Raw genomic sequence first — 21,806 nt, 5'->3', positions numbered from 1 at the left:
GCTATCGAATGTAGGATGTTTCTGCGTCATACAGTTTTTTTTTTCATGATGTATTTACATTCCATTTTTTTGGCACAACATTTAGTAATCCTTCCAATCTTCCTTGAAGCCCTAGTATAAATAATAGATGAGGTTTTTGCGGACATTGTCGGTTTCAGGATGTAAGTAGCGTTTTCTGGCTGTTTGTTACTTTTTAATAACATATTACCCGAAGCGTGGCCTTGTGGTAGAGCACCCGCCGCGTGTTCGGGAGGTACCAGGTTCGGTCCCTGGTGCCGCCGGGTACCCACCGGCTTTTCAATGGGTACAAGCTTTCCCCCAGTCTGGTGCTCGGCTCTTTGGGGTGAGATGTTTGGGAAAGGAGTCATAGGTCCCAAATAGTTGCTTAGATGTGGCAGTGATCAGTTCCGCCATCGGACAACAATAAGTCCGCCTTGTGCGGCAAACGCCCATTATGTGACCCTTTTTTTTCTTCTTGAACCAACATTTTTTGTTCACGGCCCCTTTTTTTCCCAAGCATTTCACCCCAGAAGAGCCGAGCACCAGGCCCGGGGAAATCTTGTACCCATTGGAAACCGATGGGTACCCGGCGGCACTGGGGATTGAACCCCGTACCTCCCGAATGCGAGGCGGATGCTCTACCACAAGGCCACCGCTAATTTATTTGTCTTTCCCATTTCGAACTGGCGTTGTAAAGGAACACTAACTAGAAGCTCGAGGCTGCTCCTCAGACACCTGAGACAGCCCGCAGGGCATAGTGCCGGTCTTAACGGCGCAGGTGTCAAGAAAGGCTCTATAGGCTGTCTTTCTAGCTCGCTGGCTCCCTGCTTACCTGCTGTCCTCTCGCTTTCCTTGCACTTCGCAAATATATTTCAAGGCCCTTAAGACCACCTGCGTGTATGGAGGCCAAAGCTGCCGCACAACATAGTTTGTCCTCGTCAGCCACGCGTTCGCAGTGTTGCCCGCCAAGTATTAACGGGATACAAAATAAAATACCATAAAACAGTCTTAGCCACTTCTTTTCCCAGAAGGAGCTACCCAACCAGTGGAAATGCTTTATCTACCACTCCTGCTAAAGACGTTGCACGAGCAGGTAGCTCAGCGCCGTGGATACATTATATAATCGCCGCCTTCGAGTGAGTCCAGTGTTCGCGCTGCCAAATTTGGAAAGCTGCGCTCATTAGTTTTTATATATAATGGTATCAGAAGCACCTGCGTTCGTGGAAATATTGCTTAAAGGATGGATATGAAAAAAGCGTTCCTGAAATTCTCATCAAATATTTTGCTATCCTTCATGAAGTGCTGCTATGAAAAAATTGGCTGTTTTCTCGATCGGACAACAGCAAACAGAGTACCACACAATTCCCCGTCGTATTCATGTGCGAACTGGATAACGGGCTAAGCTCACTTTCCAAGAATGACTTTCCGTGCGTGGTTTTAATGCTGTTCATAAAAAATGCAAAAACAAAAAACGAAAAAAGTGCACGTTGCGATCGCGTATAATGGATTGCAATACCATTCTTTACACATGATCATGTACCAAGAGCAGGCGCTTGCACCGACAGACCAAAACAAAGAGTTCCTGCTAGCAGTACAATTAAAAGTAATGTACTTGTGGATTAGCCCGAAGTAAACGACTATGTATTCTACTTAAGATCAGGGACATCTAGATTACTGAGAGGAAAAAGTCATCTTAGACACATGCAGATACTTTCCCGATTTCCTGAAAATTCATTTGTTTTTACAAATGTCTATCTCTGTTTGATCTTTCTTTCATTGATCGCTCTCTTTGGCAAAGTTTTTCCTCCATGTTTGAGGAACAGACTTCTAAAGAGAGCCCTTCGAATTACTTTACTGTGTTTTCAACCCTTGATTACTATCGATGATGCGCTTTAGATTTGTGCCTCGTATTTGGCTCTGGCAATCTTTATTCTGTATTCTGCCTCACGAGCTTCCTATCGAACCTAACGACCGTCAGGCTAGATACACCAGAAGATATTTATGGGGTCATTTGCATGATGAACCGGAACGTTTACGTTTCTTCTAACGTTTTTAACGAGAGAACCTCGAATAATGTGAAACGTCCCCCTCACGCCTCGTTAATTAGGTTCAAAGGCGGATAACAAAGGATTGAATGAGATTTTTTTTCCCCAACAAATGCTGCCTTACTTTCGCCGCTGCTGCCTTACCCACTGAACACTGTCATTAGCGCTAGCCCATTATGTCCCGTTATGCTCGTATCGAACCTGTTACTTATTTTATATTTGTGGTTTCACATATGAGAATGTGGGCGATCATGGACGCCGTGATGATGATTTACCAAATACACTTCATAAGGGAAATGTCTTTGAAGTCTGTATTGATACAATAACGACACCATGACGCCCTCATATTTCGTTCCCAATGAAGCACAGCCACAGCAAATGAAAAATTCATCCCTTGACCTCAAGCTGAGTAGCTGAATGTTTTACCCAAAGTGGCCATAGCTGCGGGCCTATTAGTTCAAGAAAATACTAGTTTATTCGTTTGAGCTTAAAATATCTACACATAAAATAGCTATCACTTTGCCTCAGCATGCTTATTAATTTCCCCTCACTACCCTGTAATCTATGTATTTTCTGGTGCTTTTGGTGCTTTTCTTGGTGCTTTTCTTTGACACAAGAAGTGTCGAATTGATGGTATGGCTGTAAAGCTGTATAGAAGTACAATATTTGATGGCGTGTAACAATAAGTGCCCAGTGCATCAAAGCTGCGTGGAATTCATTCCAATAAATACCATATAATCACAAAAATATTGCAATGTAAAGCAACGCGATTGATAACTGGTATTTTCAGTGGATGCGAGATCATTAGCGCGCCTTCAAATGTAAATATGCATTGTTGAACATGATTATGCATTATGTACAAGACGCAAATGTTTGTAACATTTGCATCACTATGATGTCACTAAGAATTGTGAAGCTGAACGCCTCGGAGCATAGTGTCTTATACAATTTGAGAAGTTTTTTCTTAGTTTAAGTCAATGTGAGAAAAACATTTGGGAAGTGAGAAAGGTGCTTGGATGCAGTGCGTCGAACTATTTCTTTTTTGTGGGCAAAAATTGTGTTTGAAATTTTCTCAATGTGACAGAAACCAGACCTATTTTTCACTTCAAAATATGCAAAAAAAAAAAAGCGAGCAGCACCTTGTGGTTTGCCTTTAAATTTCACTTCTTCATATACAAGAGACCCTCGCTCTTTGCCTGTAATTGAATAAAATGAATCCAGGTTTTTGGACTAGCGGCTTCAAATGCACTGCCTAGTTCGCTTGCTTCCTATGTGCAATAAGCAGCTGCCGGAGAAACGCATAAAAACGCATCATCACTATGCACGTCTCGTGCAATTCAGCATTGTCGTAGCACCGAAGTTATTTCTGAGTGTGTGTAGGAAGACGTATAGAGTAATTTTAGTCGGGTAATTATCCCGCCGTCTCAGCGAATCTTGTATGCGCAGAATGTATGAAAGCACTAGAAGTGACATCCACAGCGGTTTTCAGGCACCTCAGTTTTCCATAAAGCCTCCTAAAATGCGATAATTGTCTGTCAGCGCTGTCCGATTCTGTCAACCCGCTTAAAGCCTCGCATGTTTTTGTGTCCGGGCAACTCAAGTTGAGTTAGTACTGTGTTCTTAAACGCGTTGCTCGTTCTTTGTTCTTTTTTAGATTGCATCTGTTTCACTACGCAGTGCTTGCAAATGCTTAACAAACGGCAGGCCTTGTCTCCGGTCATGGACCATTACGCTAAATTACATATTGCGTAGACCCTTGAAAATGTGTTGTTCCGCCTGCTTTTTTCAGTAGTGTTGGTAAAAATTGGCACTGCAGTGAGCCAGTTAAGCTGTATCATTAGTGAACTTGTTTCGAAAATGCTACCCTGTCCTCGTGTTGCCATTCGAATAAAACGATGTGACCTTATTCCAGTACCTGTCTGGTGTTGTAGACGTCTTAGAGATAGTTTGTCATGGTTTCTGTGGTGCAATTGAGGTTTGACACATTCTAGGTAGGATTTTACACGACCACATGCAGCCTTTTCATAGCAATGTATAAAGTCTGCACTTACTTCTACCCTACATCACTATTGGCTCAACGCAAAAGTTGCTCCTTGCCCCCTACAGCTGCTGTCATCGCTTCACTTGAGATCTGGACTCATGAAAGCAGGAGTAGCTGCGCTTTCTTTCCTGGTCAAGCGTGTCAATGTCTAGAGGTAGTCCTGTTTGAATAATTGGAACGCTGGCATAGAATCTCCCTGGTTTTTGTACTTAATACCGCCTGACTTTCAGACAAAAAACATCTGCCACTTTTTTATGTTGAACTCAATGAGTCAATAAGGCGATTTTTAAGGCGGCATATTAATAACGTTCAAGTGATTCTCGGCGATCCTCGTCCGCTGAAATGCTGAACCGAGGGAAAAACTGCCCTTTTCTCTCTTAGTGATATACTCTCTATTGTCTGGTTTTACGTCTGCAAGTGAAATATGCGATATTTTATTGGTGGGGGCTACCTACTTTTTTGTGAGAGATTGCAATCTGCTTTGAGAGAAACTTGTTTGCTAGGATATAACTTCAGGCAAAAACAAGCACTGGTGGTGCGGACTTGCACTTCACAAAAACCTTGACCTTGTCACTTGATGCCCTAATTATCTTAGAGGTTTTGTAGCGAAATAGATGTACTGCCTATGAAATTTTCAGATATGTAATAAACGGCGATATGTCAAGAATATGCAAATATTTCAACCTTATTCTGAAGCCTTGTTTATCTTTCTGTATGTTTGGAGTTTGCTTCTGTGTAAACCATTTGTTGTTATCAGGCGGCGTTTTCAGTATAAACTGAGCGTCTTCGTTTGATTTCTCGGTGCAGAAGCCCCCCAGTGACCACAGACACCTTTCCCATCATGCTATTGCGCCGTGGTTCATATATCCCTATAATTCGCTCTTTTGCTGATGTTTGTCTCGTACCTTTACACAGAAGGAAAACTTACTGATTTGAAAACCCTCCGTCGAATTTAAATGCACGTTACCCTGTGTAATAAGCAAATCTTTGTTTTAGCAGTAAAGGTATCGTAAGAATTATGTCTGCGAGTTTGAACGAATCGCTCTCCCATAATCAAGAGTGGACGTATATATGAAATGCGTTTAAAGATTAGCACTGTTTCAACCCGATTTAACCCCTGCTGCTAAATGTTAAAGTGATTATCTAATTACGGCAAAGTTTTCTTTATTAGAGGGTGGCGATTTGTGGATTCGATGGTATGGATTTGTACTTCCTGAGTTAAAATACAATTAGAGCATCCCAAAAGTTTGCGAACTAAAGCTAGCCACTGCTTCTCTAAGAATAATAGAAAAATAAAAAATACGGGGCGTCACTTTTTACCCCACACGTACCTTTTCCCATAATGGCAAAATGGGTGGCTGAATAAGATGCGCAGTCTGGAGCTTAAAATGTTTCTCAAGTGCAAAACGATTATGCAGTATGTCACAGAAGAAATGTAAGAAACTCTAAGAGAGAAGAAAGCCGAAAACCTAAGTACGTTTTCAATCCTTTTTTGGAAGGACCTGATTTTTTTAGCAGAATGTAAGCGTCAGCTTCTGAGTGCCTAGTATAACTTAAAATGGCTGCCTTAATTCACAAGTTTTTTTGCGCTCTAAGAAGTGCACTGAAGAAAGATACTATTTCGTTACCAGTAAAAGCAGCTGCTGTTTCTCGGACATAGAAGAGTGCGATGCTATTGAAAATGTTGGTGCTTTGGTTCTTTCTAGCTTTCACCTGGTGGGCACCATCACTGACGATGTGCCTTGCTGCGGCGGTTACTCGCGCCAAATGCACCCGTCTGGGACAGTATAGCGAAGACTTGGTTACAGGAGATTACCACTAGAGCTGAAAGCTTTATACAAGAGATGTACAATATGTTTAGCATATACAGCAGAGGTGCTAATTAGAACTGGCTGCCACGGAAATGTTCCCGCTCTGACATAGCCAAAGATACAGAGCATCTAGACCTACCACAGAGGATGGACTCGTCCTTTGGGATTGCTTTTAAGCCCTCGTGGTCCAGCCCCAATTTCAAGAACATCCAATCTCCACGAATGTCAAACTTAATGATTCGTGGCTACATTCAACCCCTCCTGCACTATAACAGAAAGAAACCAGCTCTACACAAAAAGCACAGTCAGAAAATCTCCAAATTCATTACAAATCTGGGCAAAGGTGGCGAGAGTCTAGCCAAATGTATTGAATTGCTGAATCAAGAGTCCTGCCCATATTTCTAATGTGAGAGTGACACTCTCTCCCACTGCACACACACACAAAAACAAGAACCCAAACCACGAACTGTTGCATGCTGTCTACATTCAAATGTGCCCCTCGTGATTCTCGCATTAAGACCAGAATTGAGTAGCGTAATTTTTCATGGCGTATCGCCGTCGTCTAGTCCCCACCGCTTTTCCTGGAACTTGCAAAGTTGGGGACTTTTAGCTTAGCGATGGCGTGAAGAAAAGAGCGGTCAAGCGGTCCTGCCGAGTGCGCCCATCGCCGCGAGCGCGTCTCCTTTGTTCGCTGCGCGCCACCACGCTTCCCCCTGCTCCAGAGAGCCTCCGTTTGTTTGGATACGGCGTTTTCCTGAACAGACCTTCTACGGCCGACTTTCCATGGTTAGCACGCACAAAGCTGCCTAACCTCCACCTTTGGAGACTTATTCACGGACGGTCGCCGAGTCGCTCTCAGCCCTAATGACATTTCGTACTTTGTCCACGCGCCGCTCTGTGTCGCCGTCGCCAGGCTGTTTTTGTGCTACAAACTAAACTGTTATAAAGCGCTGGGTGTATAGCCGCTTGCTCTTCCAGGGTTCTTGAGCTAATCCGCTGTGGCCCATCGGTCCTGCATTTTGCCGAATTTTGTACGGACCGGTCCTCGCGGGCACGATTCTCTCAGGTGGTATGGCCGCAGGCTGTGATTGGTCAAAGGTTTGTGTGACGTCAGGACATTTGATTCCACGGCCAACTTAGCAGCAGCTATTACCTTTTGCAGCATTTGTGATGTGCGAGTCGACTCGGTCATGGCTCTTGGATCCCATTCCAGCCACGTAACTCCTAGGACATGCAATAGTACGTTGGTGCAGCATTACGAAAGTCGCTCTTTATGTATATGTCGGGTGGTCTTCACGATAACATACATATTCCGGCTCTATGCCAAGTGCGCAGTGACCTAAAATCTGAGTGCTTCCGCATCTCATTGGCATTTAACATAGCCAGGCTAAATTGGCAGTCACTTTGTAAGTACGTTTTAGTCATTTCAGTCCAGAAAGGTCTCACGTTCATACCAGCGGCAAACAAAAAACTCAATGCGTTCCGGTCAATGATAAGAAGCACCAGTAAAAACTGTTAAATATAAAAGTAACATCGAGTTGTCGACTACTTTTATTTTTCGAGGTTTCAGCATGCTTTTCGGTATTTAGAACCGCGACTCCGAAGCGCAGCGTCTTCAAAGCAAGAATTTTTCATCTCTCTCAATGTGTAGCCGCCTCCTCACCTTCAAAGCCTTTATGGAAACCTTTGATACTTCGCCAAATGTGACACATTAAATGAAAACTCACATATTAAGCCAAAATAGAAGTAGTTAAGTGTGCACTGCGCACACACACAAAACATGCTATACTTTAAACTTTATAAACGTAAGGGTGTCCAAATGCAAGCATTTTGAAATTGCAACAGTTATTATAAAACTACTCAAAAAAAAAAGGCATCTGTTGAACAGCTGCATGCTGCTTAATTTTGCTTCACTAATATATTGGGGCAGGAAAGTCTCAACCAATTGCCCTCTTCTTGGCATTGTAAACGGGAGTTACCGAAGCATTCAATTTCCTTCCCTATCGAAGCATTTAGAGCATGTAGCCCACTCGGGACTGCGCAAACTTCTTCGGCTGGCGTAAAGACGGCAAATTCAATTACGCCTTCTCTGCGTGCGTCTCTACCATTTTTTGTCGTTTGTTCTCACGGAAGCCGAAGATGGTTCTGACATCAAAAAGAAATAGATGTGTGCCATGGAGTTGCTCCTGTGTCCAGCCAAGTCTCTTGGCATTTGTGTTGTCCACTTCCCGGGGGAACATGCCAAGATGTAACAATCCAGCAATGCTTCCCTCCTTCGGTACATTCGATGTGGCAGAGAGAAATACAATGGAAATGTAGGGAACTGCTTTGGCGTCTACCTTCAATTCGATCAAAGGAGATTGCGTATTGCGAAGGTGCTTTTGTACGACCTGATCTAATTATAGCTTCCCTTTTCCGCCATTGCTTGGTTTTGCCCCTTTAAAGCTTGGTTTACCGTTAGACCTCTCACCCCTAAGGACACAGGACTAGAGCTTCATGTATGTATACTTTTCGTGTCTTTCATTTAAACTTCTGCTGCACTCTCATATCTAGAACCATCAGGGAACCTTCCTTTCTTCTTTAACTGAAGTCATGTGGCTAAAACCTAGTCAAAACCCAAGTCGCAAGTTTCGAATAGAGAAGTGCTTTCTCCCACCACCTGGCAAAACACACAGCGTGTGCTGCGAAATATATATAGAGAACAAAACAAATAACCTAGCCATTTCACTACAGCAAAGAAAGGAAACCAGAGCCAAATACGTGTCCAAGTGTCTTTCATTCTACTTGATATTCTGGGCCACAAGAACTTGTGGAGTGTCATTCAGATTGTAGATTCTGACTAGGGGTTTAGCTTACCGGAAAAAGAGAGGTGGAAGATATAAAGGAGGTTTTGGTGGCGGTGAATAAATGTATAGCTGGTGCCCAGTGGTCAAACAATACAGGATGCGCGCTTTAATGTTCGAAAGCTGCTTAGCTCACTGGCGCGCAGCGTTCCCGCGTTTCAGTTCTCGTCTAAAAATGTTTACCCCTCAGCACCGGCTATACCTTTGCTTTCTATCCACGAACTTACTCTTTTTTTTTTGTTCTCTCTCTTCCTTCCCAGCCATTCTCTTTTTTATTTCTTTCCGACATGCCGAATGCGTTTTCGTGCATATTCAGAGATAGTACCTACGATGTTGGTTTATCGCTGTCTCTGTTGGGCACACTTGACTCGCGGCCAGCACCATGAGCGTACGGCATGACTCTGCCTGTCCTGCTCTCCGCATGAATGTGCTTTGTATTGTCCATTCGCTGTTTTTATTATGTATGTACGCATATTCTGACTTTTATTTGCCTACTGTGCAGTTACCAGTGCTACAAGATTTGATGCGAGAAGCATGTACTTTAGGTCAAACGTCGACCGAAGAATACAACTTAAATCTCTATGAAGCATGTCATGACTATATATATATATATATATATATATATATATATATATATATATATATATATATATATATATATATATATATATATATATATATATATATATATAGGGGAAACGAGGGTGCTCGTTATAATACATAAAGGAAAGAAGCCAGCAGTCAGCGAGGCTAAGGAAAGCATTGGGGATTTACTTTTTTTAAATTTATACTTCAATAATCACAGAAATTAGTAAACTAATCTGCTTAAAGAACAGATAATTAAACACAAAGTAGAAGGAAAACCAACGTGCCGATAGTGAGAACCGAACCCACGACCTCCGAATATCGCGTCCGGTGCTCTTCCAACTGAGCTACATCGGCCGCTGACCCCCCTGCGACTTTCTTAGGTATTAATGTTGTCTGTATACGAACCTTGAGAGTGTTCACCAGCGCCACCCTCAACCATAGCGGTGGACGTGGAACGTCCTGTGTTACGCCAGCGTCACGAAGACCGTGATCAAGAGCGAGGGCGAAAGCTGTGCTAGAACCCTCTTACGCTACCTATGGCGTCAAGACTGCCAGAACCGAGACCCCCGTAAGCTAAAAGGAGATAAATGAAGGGAAAATGAGGGTGCTCGTTATAATGCACGAAGGAAAGAAGCCAACAGTCGACAAGGCCAAGGAAAGCATTGGGGATTGTACTTTGTCTTTTTTTTTAATTTGTAATTCGATAATCACATAAATTAGTAATGTAATCTGTTTAAAGGAAAGATAATTGCACACAGATTAGAAGGAAAAACAACGTGCCGATGGAAGAGCATCGGACGCGATATTCGGAGGTCGTGGGTTCGGTTCCCACCATCGGCATGTTGTTTTTCCTTCTGCTTTGTGTTTAATTATATTTCCTTTAAACAGATTAGATGACTAATTTATGTGATTATCGAAGTACAAATTAAAAAAAAAAGTACAATTCCCAATGCTTCCCTTAGCCTCGCCGACTGCTAGCTTCTTTCCTTCATGTATTATAACGAGCACCCTCGTTTCCCCTATATATATATTGTATAGTCATGCATGCATATATATATATATATATATATATATATATATATATATATATATATATATATATATATATATATATATATATATATATATATATATATATATATATATATATATATATATATATATATATATATATATATATATATATATATATATATATATATATATATATATATATATATATATATATATATATATATGCATGCATGCAGGTGTCATTATAGTTCCATACCTACACCAATATCTCGCTGTTATCTAACTATTGGATGAATAACAGATGTTAGTTAGTGCTGGCACACGCCATTCACATTCTCTTGAGACCGTGGTGCCGACACTTTGGGCGATCCTTTAGTCTACACCATCCATGAGCCAAGAAATACGTTCGCCTTAAAACAGCTCTGAACACTATGTCATTATCGTTGATTCATATTGATAATTTTGTTATCAAAACCGGAGAATGGGAAGCGCACAAGCTGCCAAATAACCAACAAGATGTTCAGTTATTTCTGCAGTACTTTGGAAGAACAATCGGAGAAGAAAGCGGGAACTACGACCAGCCAACAAGTCGCATACGTATGGAGTGCGGCGACGCTCTCAGGCGCATTCCGTAAATTGGTACACTTAGAGCGCACACGCATTCGGTAATACAATATACGCCTGAAATGAAAACCACTGCATGAACAAAAACATTATATAGTTTCCGAAGCATATGCAAAAGATAATTTCTCACTCAGCAGTGTTACCTAACGTTTATTTAAAAATTAAACTTATGGCTATACAAGAAAAAACGCTTGTACACTGCGGCTCCGGAAAAAAAAAAGTCACATTGACGCCTGGGCATCGTTTCAATAATTTTCAGTGTGTTTAGTAGCCTCAGTCTCCGCACCAATACACTGCAAAAAAGCACAGAAAGCAAGGCTGGTGGAGGAGAATTTAAAAAATTAGATATCTCTCTGCTTCCCTTTCCCTCAAATCATTTGATGCCTGATTTTTTTTTAGTTACTTTAGGCCTATTTGCGAAGTGCTTCCCAGGAAATTAATCTTCCGTCGGAATGTCACCATGTCAAAAACACTACACGGTACTGATTAGGTGTATTTATTCTTTTAGGCGTCGCATTTTTCACAGCACACATTTCTTTAACTGTTTCCTTAGTTTAATGCGAAGCCTACCATCCAAAGCGCAATAGCAAGGCTTGCTTTCTTAGACTCGCTTTTATTACTATTTAGTGTGCTGAGTTCCATCGCTGATGGAAACAATGTAGCTAAGAGAAGTCAGAAAAGGGCCGCTGATCCTGAACAAAGTATCTTTACTTCGTGTGCCTATCTTTCTTTCCGCTAGAAGTTGTATATTTTACGCTTTTTGTAAAGAGAAATTAAAAATTGTCTTCTCCTGTCTTCGTGGTTTACCCTCAACCCAACTTTTTTTCGTGCCCTCATCAATCTCTCCTCTTTCCTGCTGTTTCTCGTACGCGAGATGACATGACCTGCTCCTATAACCGGTTCTAGTGCTTTGTAATGCGATCTTGGGAACCTTTATATGTTCCTCGACATCGTTGAGTTTTAGGAAAATAGGGAGAACGTCAGCGAGTCCGCTGCTTCTTTTTCTTTTCTTTTTTTTTGCAACGTATTAAATCGCACTTTTTCTAAGAATATAATCTGGCACATGTACATTTTTTAGAGCACAACGTCATATTCTTACCTTTGGTCGTGTCGATAGGTCGTTAGTCCCAGTACAACCCACTGCAAAGGCTGGTGATGTCATTCCTTCTAAAGGCGTCAAGTTTATCCTCTCCGTAAAAGGTCAATACAGAGTAATGTATTCATTTTTACGGGTATATCGTACGAGTGTAAGGTGGTCGAAATTACTCCGTAGCCCTCCACTACGGCTCCCCTTTCTCTCTTTCCACTTTCACTCCCACCTTCCTCCCTTCCCTTACGGCGCGGTTCAGGTGTCCACAGAGCAAGTGTGACAGATACTGCGCCTTTCCCTTCCTGTGAACCAACCAACCAACCTGCGGTGTTGGGATCATCCCGTGCTTCGTTTGCGGCTTTATGTGAGTAATACTTTTGTGAGACGAAGTTTGCCAAGAATGGTGCAATGTGTCCAATCAAACATACATGTTTATTCGGTACTGAATTCAGATTCGGTCACCAAAATGGGAGCAAGACAATCCCGTGTCGCATTTCGTAGCTTAAATTCAAAAAGTTTATATATATGGCTTAAATTCAAAAAGTTTGTTCAACGTTTCTTCCAACGGGATCCTTAAATGAGAATTTGCTTTCGCCTACTGCAATACATTTCAGCTTATTAAAGATGGCAATTTCATATGGCACCGTCCAATGAATTTTGAAAAGAAAAATGTTTTAGGCAGGCACACAATCGAGAAGGCCTAGACTGCCGAAAGAGGTGTAAGTTTAGTCTCCCGTAGAATAACAAACTACTCCGCGGGCTTTCATATTACGTCTGTTTTTTTTTATTTTGCCAGAATTCATCTATGCATACAGGCGTGGTCATTTTGAGGACGGTAGAAAGGGGAATGGAGCAAGCACGAAATCTGTAGACGGATCGACCGGCCCAAGAAAAACTAATTATGCAACTAAAATGCGTCTCAAGCATGCCGGGTAATCGCATAAGTGCAGAAGCAATGCTAGAGGGACAGGCTGCCATCTTTTCTTCCATCTGAAAAATTCAACCTATGGTGTTTTTTTTTTTTTTCGGAAGTAAAACAATCCACAGAACTTAAAGGACGAATGTGAACAGTCAGGATTCTAATCGGCCGGTGACGGCACCAGTTGTCATGCTGCGTTGTTTGTTTTGCATAGTTTTTAAGATGACGTCTATTGGTTCAAAGTATGTTTCCTTGCAACGCTTATTTCGGGGCTAGTTTTATGCCCCTACAATTATGCTTCCTTTGGTATTATTGTACACGCAGTAACGTTGACTAGAAAATAGGAACGAAATCTTCTATACAATATGTGTTGCGGAATGTTGCTAGCGAGAAGGGGTTAGAAAGGGAGGGAAGGGCTTTCGGTGAAATAGTGGCCGCCAAGTAATGTGGCGTGCACATGTATGTAAGGTGTATTATTTTGATCGTCATATCAGAGTCCTTAAATGTTTTTCTGGTCACGAAACTCCTCCGTCACGCTATGGGAGAGGTTCATATACCGCCTGCGCCTGCCGCGCCGCGGCGCCACTGGGCACTGAAGGGCATCGTTCGGCGAGCCAGGCGGCGAGCTCTCACTGTCGCGGCCGGCCGGCAAGCGTTGCTGCTGGTAATTTGAGTGCGAATTTCGACGTCTGCTGTTGTGTTGTGCATTGACATCATGTAACTCGTGTGCGTGGCACCATGCCGAACACTTGTTGCGTACCAGGATGCCGTTCCGGCTACAAAGGCGTGACAGAGAAGGTCTTGTTGTTTCGCTTCCCTGCTGACAAGGAGCTGTCGGAAAAATGGAAGCGTGCAATACCTCGGGAAGAAGCTGACGACTTCAGTTTTGATTCTAAATATGCGCGTGTTTGCGTAAAGCACTTTCACGCTGCGGACATCATTCGGGTCGAGGAATTCGCTGTGAACGCTGTGAATTCGCTGAAAATTTTCTTGGCATCTACTCTGTTGTAAGACGCGGGTTGTCTGCTCTCTCTATTACATGTTCATTTGCTCCTCTTGACTTAAGCTTGATTCCTCTGTTTGTGACTGCTGTGTGCGTGATCTTCATTTTTGCTGTGTGCATCAAGACGGTAATCCCGTATGTTCTTTGGCCAACGCACAAGAGTATGCAGAACTTTGCCCATGCCTTGCTGCCGATGCAAGCTGTTGTATATGTTTATTGTTTATCACAGCTCCATGTATAGGTATCGCACATTCATTCGCCTGTATGCATAAGCGCTAAGCACTTTGTCCACTGCTGCTTTTGCCACTAAAAGGCGGCTAGCAGTATTGTAAAATAAACATCAGGTTGTGTTTGTTCTTCATTTCATGCAACTCCTTGTTTTGTCTTGTAATTACCACTATCATTTTAATTTCTACTCCTATTTGAAATGTTCCTATTCTACTAATTGAAATGTTCTTAATGTTATCCTCACATTTGTTAGCCTCCAAGTTTCCGCGCCATAAGTTGGTGCCAGCACTAACTTTCCTCTTCCTTTTGGGGAATGAGTTCAAATGGAGACTACCGGCTAATCATCCTGCAGCTCATTCTTGTTTGGCTAGTTTTATTGTCATGGTTAGGTATCCCTGTCACTATATTTACCTCAATAAAAGCATTGTCAGTGTCCTTCAATGCTCTGGCATCGTGAATCTTTTTTCTATGCCAGTGCATTGAACATTACTCTCATCTCTGTATTAATTGTACTACTATTTTGTGTTTAATTTTATCTTTTATATTTACGCTGTTACTCAAGACATATTTTTACTCCGCCTGCATACACGAGTCGCCTGGCAGCTTTGATAATTGCTTTATTGTGCTTTGTACTTATCAGGTCTACTACAAGACTATCGCTTCCCTGCATTGCCACGTCCTGTTGCAATAGTTACTACACTTTACTGATTTATTGTGTGCTTTCGCTCTTTGTGAAGCTCATGTCTTCAATATTTCATCGTGTAGTTAGCAAAAATTTTATTCGACTGTATGCACAGCAATATGCGTCATTGATGTTCAAAAAGAATTTTCTGAGAAGTATTTGTGCGCTGTTTGCTGTAAATGTTGAAGAATGCCTGATGACAGCTGTGTAATCATATTTTCCTCTCTTTAAATATTAAACACGGTTGTCTGTTAAAACCGACTTGCTATTGCTTTTTCATAAGTTATTCATATTTAGTTTTCTTATGCCTACTGTGTATATGTCCATATTTTTACAGATTGGATGCGATGGTGCAAAAATATGTAGATAATGTTTGTAATTCTTGATAGCTTTATGATGATGTGAGCATTATAAATAAAATTTAGTTTGTGAACTGCATTACAAGGAGCATTAAAAATAGGCTGGGTCAGTGGTAAATTGGCACCTAGGGTTTTGCAAATTAATTAGGCCAATGCGCCTACTGTGGCAATCATATAGAATTTTGCGGTGGGAGAACTACCGACAGTTCCTCTTAGCATCGAAGAAAAATTAGGTTCGGACACACAGACCAGAGATATGGCCCATGACTGATGAGCCGCTGACCGTATGCATGAGGTATATGGCAGTTAGTAACACAGATGCCTGCTAATAACAATGCAGTTACAGCAGCTTAAAAAGGAGCCTAAGTTACAGAAGATGGGGCACAAATGAATACACAACTGAACAAATGCAGACCAGTTGTATTGAGGTTTATTGTATTGTATTAAGGTTTATTTTTCTTCCAAAAAAATGAAAGAGGGAAGTTTGGGGTATGAGAGATCAGGGTAATAGCAGAGACCTTCAATTATAATAACTACCGAACTAGTAACAACAATAAGGACTTAGAAGGCGTTAGCTGGCAAAACAATTGGAAGAGAGGTATGTAGGGAGGAAAACAAAAGAGAGGTCAATATAGAGGGGAAGCGGGTGCTTAGCTGCTGGGATGGCGATCTCCTATTCAAAGGAGGGCAGGGCTGCAGGTAGGTCCAGCAAGGCGGAATTTTGGGCGAGTTGCTAAGTGTTCATCATTTTTACACACAGCGTAACAAGAACGGGACACGAGACGAAACACAGAGCGGTTGTCTGTGGTAGTCTTTCGTCTCGTGTCCCGTTCTTGTTGCGCTGTGAGCAAAAAAAAAAAAAGACTGCAGGTAGGTCGTTGTGGGGCTGATTCAGTGTCGAGGACGTTGGGACCAGAGCCTGACGTTGGCTTCCCGCGGGGCCTTGGTGTAACGAGGGTTGACATAGCAGGTTCTGATCGGTGTCGCGATCGCTAGCCGATCACATGCTTGCCTGATGCACGCTCCCGTCCGCACGCATCGACTAGCCCAAACGCTCTGTCCAACCCTGCGCTTCCACTGCCGGCTACATATACGCGTCTTGAAAGCGGGATTCACGCTTGAGCTGTCAGACCACAGTTAGGAGGTGTTGAATGGGGACTACGGTCATGTTTCTGCGCGTGTTTCGCCAACTGCAAGCTAACGGTTACGCGCTTCAAGATTTGAGATCGAAAACGACGATGCGAAATCAGCAGACAAGCAACTGTCCTCGTAGCGCATATCGCTTCCTTCTCGCAACATCGTAAGCGTTATATCGTCGTCTACAAGGCGTTAGTGCGCCGCATCACGTTCAAAAATGTGCAAGGGGGAGTTCAGAATAAACAGGAAGCTGCGCAGTTGTACACAAATCGTCTGCTTCACAGAAGTATCTGTACGTCGTTGCGTCGTCATTTCCTTCCCTGCGCCTTTCTGAATGAAAGTCGTCATAGTGTTGTTAGACTAGATTGGAAGGAAAGCCAAACCGACTGTCGCTGAAATTTTCGACTAATCGGGTGCAAGTACCTCCCGTGATTTAAAGTCGGCTGGGCCGGGCAGGCGGCTCCGCCGCAGCTCGGTGCCCTTCAGTGCCCAGCGGCACCTCTAGCGGCCAGTGCTGACCCTATATGAAACTGAGGCGGAAGTTTCGTGACCAGAAAAGAGCATTGAAGGACTCTGGTCATATATTGCAGACTTAAATCCCTCTATAATCATTATCGTCAACAGCTCGGGCAAACTTATTGTATTAACACCTATTGCAGAGGTGTTTGCATCAGATTCAGCGACAATGTCGAAGACAATTTGTTGATCAGAAAACGTGAAACGGATGAAGGAGTAATGTAGTACTTTCTAAACGTATTCAAGAACCCTCCTGCTATAAACAACAGGGTGGCATAGAGGCATAGAGGAATTTTAGTTTCTTCACAGCAAGCGAATATAAGGGCAAGCGAATACTTTTGTATTTCAGTGCATTGTTGGCTCTGTCATAATGAGGTGAACTCTCATATTGCTATCACGTTTTAATGAAGGCGCTTATAAATTGTCATATTTGCGTTTGTGCGATGCGTAGAAGTTTCTGCCAAATTTGCAGGAAACCACAGCCTGCGTCGCTTTTGTTTTGGCTTACGCAAAAATAGAGGCGGCCAAAATGCGTTTGATCTGATTTGTTTATTTTTATTCTCCATCAGTTACATTCTGATCGAGCTCACTTCATTTTATGAATGTGAAAAAAAAAATCTATTGCTATCGTGTCTTTTCAGCTACACGTGTCAATTATATATGTGCTTTTTATGAAGTGTTTTTACTCAACTAATGGTTTGCATGATTGTAGTAAATTTTATTAGAAACGCAATATCGACTACATCGGTCGATATCATTTGCCAGCAACAAGCCCTCTCTTGTAAATACGCACAACTTCCGACCAAAATCACAAAAGCACTTTGTCGAGAACGGGCATAAATTTTTTTCCTCAAAAGAAAAAGAAAGTACCACTTGCTGTTCACTGTGAAACTGATATTAAACAAATATAAGTTATTATGTTTCCGTAACTACAGGAGTAATAGCCATCTAACGCGGTGTCACATCTTACATTCAGCCCACCTCTACGCACAGTGCCCCGCTTTGGTTAAAATTTCTTTCAAAGTGTCTTTTACATGGCTCATTACAGAATTTTCTAGGGAATGACTTCCGAAGTAAGACTATGTGGACTGTCCCGGCTATATGCGGCGTGATGAAACTTATTTATGGAATTGATGAAAAGTGCAATTAACACAAATATTCATCAATTATTCATAGTTTTTTATTCCACAAGATTACGTTACTAAATTGAGGACCTTCGCTATGAAACGAGAATTCAGTGTTCAGAATCAGCATTCTGATTGGAATTATACCGCGTCAACAAGCGTATTGCGGCTTTGTAAAGTGGCTTTGCCGCGCTATATATTTACAAAATGACGTCGCTACGCATGGCGTCGTGACTGCAATCACGTCAGTATCATCTACATTTCCAAAGACGTAAACTGCGTGTGCATTTACTTCAATTTAAGCTCAAGTTGCGAATTTTCAACGTACAATCGAAAACTTGCATACCTTTCGAAAGTAAGTTTCTTTTTTTACGCTCGCTATCTCGAAGTACTGTGCCGATTCTGAAATCTTAAAAAGTGTGCTATCCTCGAAACTTGGTGCTCTTAACTTTGCATCATTAACTTGCGACCTGAAATCAGAAGATAAGCCTGAAAGCCTAGCTTTAGGTTTTTAGTAGTGCTTTTGTTTCATTTGATGAGGCAAATAATGTCCAGCTTAGCGTAAAGTGAAAGAGCACAGAACTAGGGCATTTTTCTTAGCCCTAAAAATTACTACAATATAATTTGAAATAGCGATTATAAAGCTTCTACAAATTTTGAAGCAATAGCACAAGCACTATCCATGGTCATATTTACTAGTAATGATTACTATCCGTGTTGGGTTGGGAAGACTAAACATACATTGTATTGAGCGAACAGGAGCAGGGAGGTCAAGGAGTGGAGAGCATTGCATTGGGACGCAGAAACGAGGTCCATGTTCTGCCAATTAAACTACCACTGCGCACCGAGAGAATATTGTTAGGTTGCAGTATTTATTTGCCATCCTGCTCCGCGTCCTGGCTAGCAATCGCTTGTCAGCATTACTGACTTACGAGTTCCCTGTCAAAGAGGCGCTAACCTGCGTTTCCTCAGCTACGTACTCCTAGCTCTAACGCAGAAGTCGCACTTGCATCATCTGTGGTAGCCGAGGTAACAGCATAAACTATGAATAATTGCTTGAAGCTAGCCGAGTACCAACCGTTCGCTGCAGCCATTTTACGGTCGGCAGCATAAAAAGAAGAAACAAGCAAACGAAGCAGAATTGATATAGCCTCTTCATGTCATCCGATTTCCTTGACTTCCGCATCGGAAGAGAGACTAGCTCTGACTATTTTCGTCTTAGCTTAAACTGATTAAAGAGCTTTCAGGAACATACGGCAAGCGTATAATTCACTAGCAACGCGACGAACTCGAATACGGTGTGACCAGAAGTTGGGAAAGATTAGTCACTTTGAAAACCACGGCCACTCTACCATATATCCTAAATTTACTTTTATCAGGTTCCTCTTCACCATGCGCTGCCGAGAGTAAGTAGTTCACAACGGGAAAAATTCATGCGATAAACAAGGATCGTTTCTTTCAACTGCTCTGGAAAGGCACGCTTATGTTGAGATGACACTTGACGAGAGCGGAGCATCATCATCATCATCATCATCATCCTCAGCCTGACTATACCCACTGCTGGGCGAAGGCATCTCCCATATTCCTTCAATTATGGGAGAGGAGCGTGGGTGAATAAAACAAAACGAAAACTCAGAAGGATACGAAGCTCTCATGAGAAGACATTTAAAGTCCTTGAGGAAATAAGTCTCAAACAACGCACTGGTGCATCGAGCGAAAACAAAAACACAACTATAACACTCAGCTACATTGAAAGAAAAACAGAAGCACTTGTCGCAAGTTCTGGAGTTGGTTACCGATAAGAGTAAACGTTCATATTCTCTCTCAATCCGGAAGAGCGCTGTGACCTAGTTTCTATCTCCGGAGGGTCGAGGCACTTTTGTTAACGGCGCCGCAACTGGCTGCCCCTTCTACCGGTTCCGATCTTCCAGTCTAGGTGTGGTCGTCTCGACACCTAGGCTGCTGCTTTGCGATTGATCCTCCTTAGAGACTTGAAGTAGGAACTTGCCGTTACACGAGGAAACTTTGCAGAAGCCACGGACAAACCGCCGCATGTGGTTTCCTTGGTATGTTATTTGTTCGGGCGTACTTATCTCTCTTACGGGGCCTCAATGACTCTTACTGGTGCCTTTCCAGCTTTACTGAAACAACAATTGACGGTTTCTTTATTTTTTTCTCAGTACGGCTGTCTTTTCCTCTTCTGCAATCTTCCTCTCAAAAAGCAGCAGCTGATATGAGACAAAGCTATATACGAGGACAAATTGAGGTTTTTCCCCAACCCCATGAAGCTCGCCTACCGGTTCCAAGGAGAATATTTGTTTTAAAGCGGCTATATTTATCCAGTTGTGAAATTTCGGATCCTCCTCGTGCCTACACTCATGGTTTACCATGCAGTGTTGGATCACACAGAAGCGGTTTGTCAGACAGTGTACAGCCTTTCTGATATTTAATAATACCGTGAGAGCGTAAGTAATTTTTCTAGTGGAGCAGAGAGAAAAAGTCGGAAACGAGGGAATGAGTATGAACAGCTGCCATGACGCTGGACAAACTTTTGCGCTGAGGATTTTCTTCATCACCCGAAGCAACACATGGGAAACAACGTCTACTGTCGCACTCAAAGAGCGCTTTTATTCATGTTCCGTGTGATGGATGTTTAAGGCTCTGTACCAGTGCAAAGGCGTAGCGTTGTAAACATGACAGTAGGACTTGATTGCGTTTGCAGTATAGGGTCTCCAGAAGGTTTATTTGGTACACTGATAAGTAAGTTTGTTGTCTTAGCATAAATCTACTGCAGAATAAGGAATTTCTATAAAGTATAAATCAGCACCATTCAGCATATAGTTATTGCTTATTCGCTTTAATAACGCCAGACAATGTGCTAGCCTTCACGGTTACCTCATTTCGAAGAGTGGTCCCGGGCTCGAAACATGTATCTGGAAAAAATTTCCCTCAAAGAGATCTCTCTGTAAACACCGTGCAGCTGTGCTTTGCTGTCGTTTAGCTACACTTTTGTGAATGCTAATTAGTGGCTATTCCTTTATATCTTAACTAATTCGCCGATATCTAGTGTTCTCTATACTGTTTAGAACGTAACGATTGGAAGTGAAATCCTGGAAATGGTTGCTATTTATTGCAAATGTTCTATCGTACCTTATAATTCACACAATAGGAAGCAGATAAACGCTGCCGGTCTAATATGTGCTACTGGTAGATTTGCCACTGCAGAATTGCATCTGTGATGGCCCATATTCGGTTGCCATAAGCAAAGTAAACTTTAGAGAAACCTCACGTTCAATCACGCATGTTCTGTGTCGTCATGCAAGGCAGCATGAAAGGGCATGTGGTAACTCAAGTACGGCATATAAATCAAGCCGGGTACATCGACGTGTTGTGCAAAGATATAAACAACGCAATAACGGCATCTGGTAGTGTTTGAAGGGGGTCGTTAAATTGTTACCCCTAGTAGCACCCGCATAAACAATGTCAACCACTCTGATTTCCAAGCGTCGATGTTAAAGTCGCTGCAGATAATAATGAAGGCAGCGTCCGCAGCACCTGTAAAGCATTTACTCACATTTTCGTAGTTCTGACAATTTGCGGACAAGTCGAACCACTTGGCGCCACCACCGCTGTTCTCCTTTGCATGCCATGGTGGCAATCCCTGGCGCAGGTGGCGCACGTACGTGCTAGAAGCTCTACTAAACTAGCACGTGTGTCTTCGCTATCTCTATTTTGTACGCAATAGATAAAGTTAACCGATTGCAGTTAGCAGTCCTTCTCTG

The sequence above is a fragment of the Amblyomma maculatum genome, chromosome 9 (genome assembly GCF_055883805.1).
Source record: "Amblyomma maculatum isolate TAMU_Amacu chromosome 9, ASM5588380v1, whole genome shotgun sequence".
In the NCBI taxonomy this organism is placed as follows: domain Eukaryota; kingdom Metazoa; phylum Arthropoda; class Arachnida; order Ixodida; family Ixodidae; genus Amblyomma; species Amblyomma maculatum.
The sequence above is the reverse complement of the archived record's forward strand: the minus strand, read 5'-3'. Positions refer to the sequence as shown.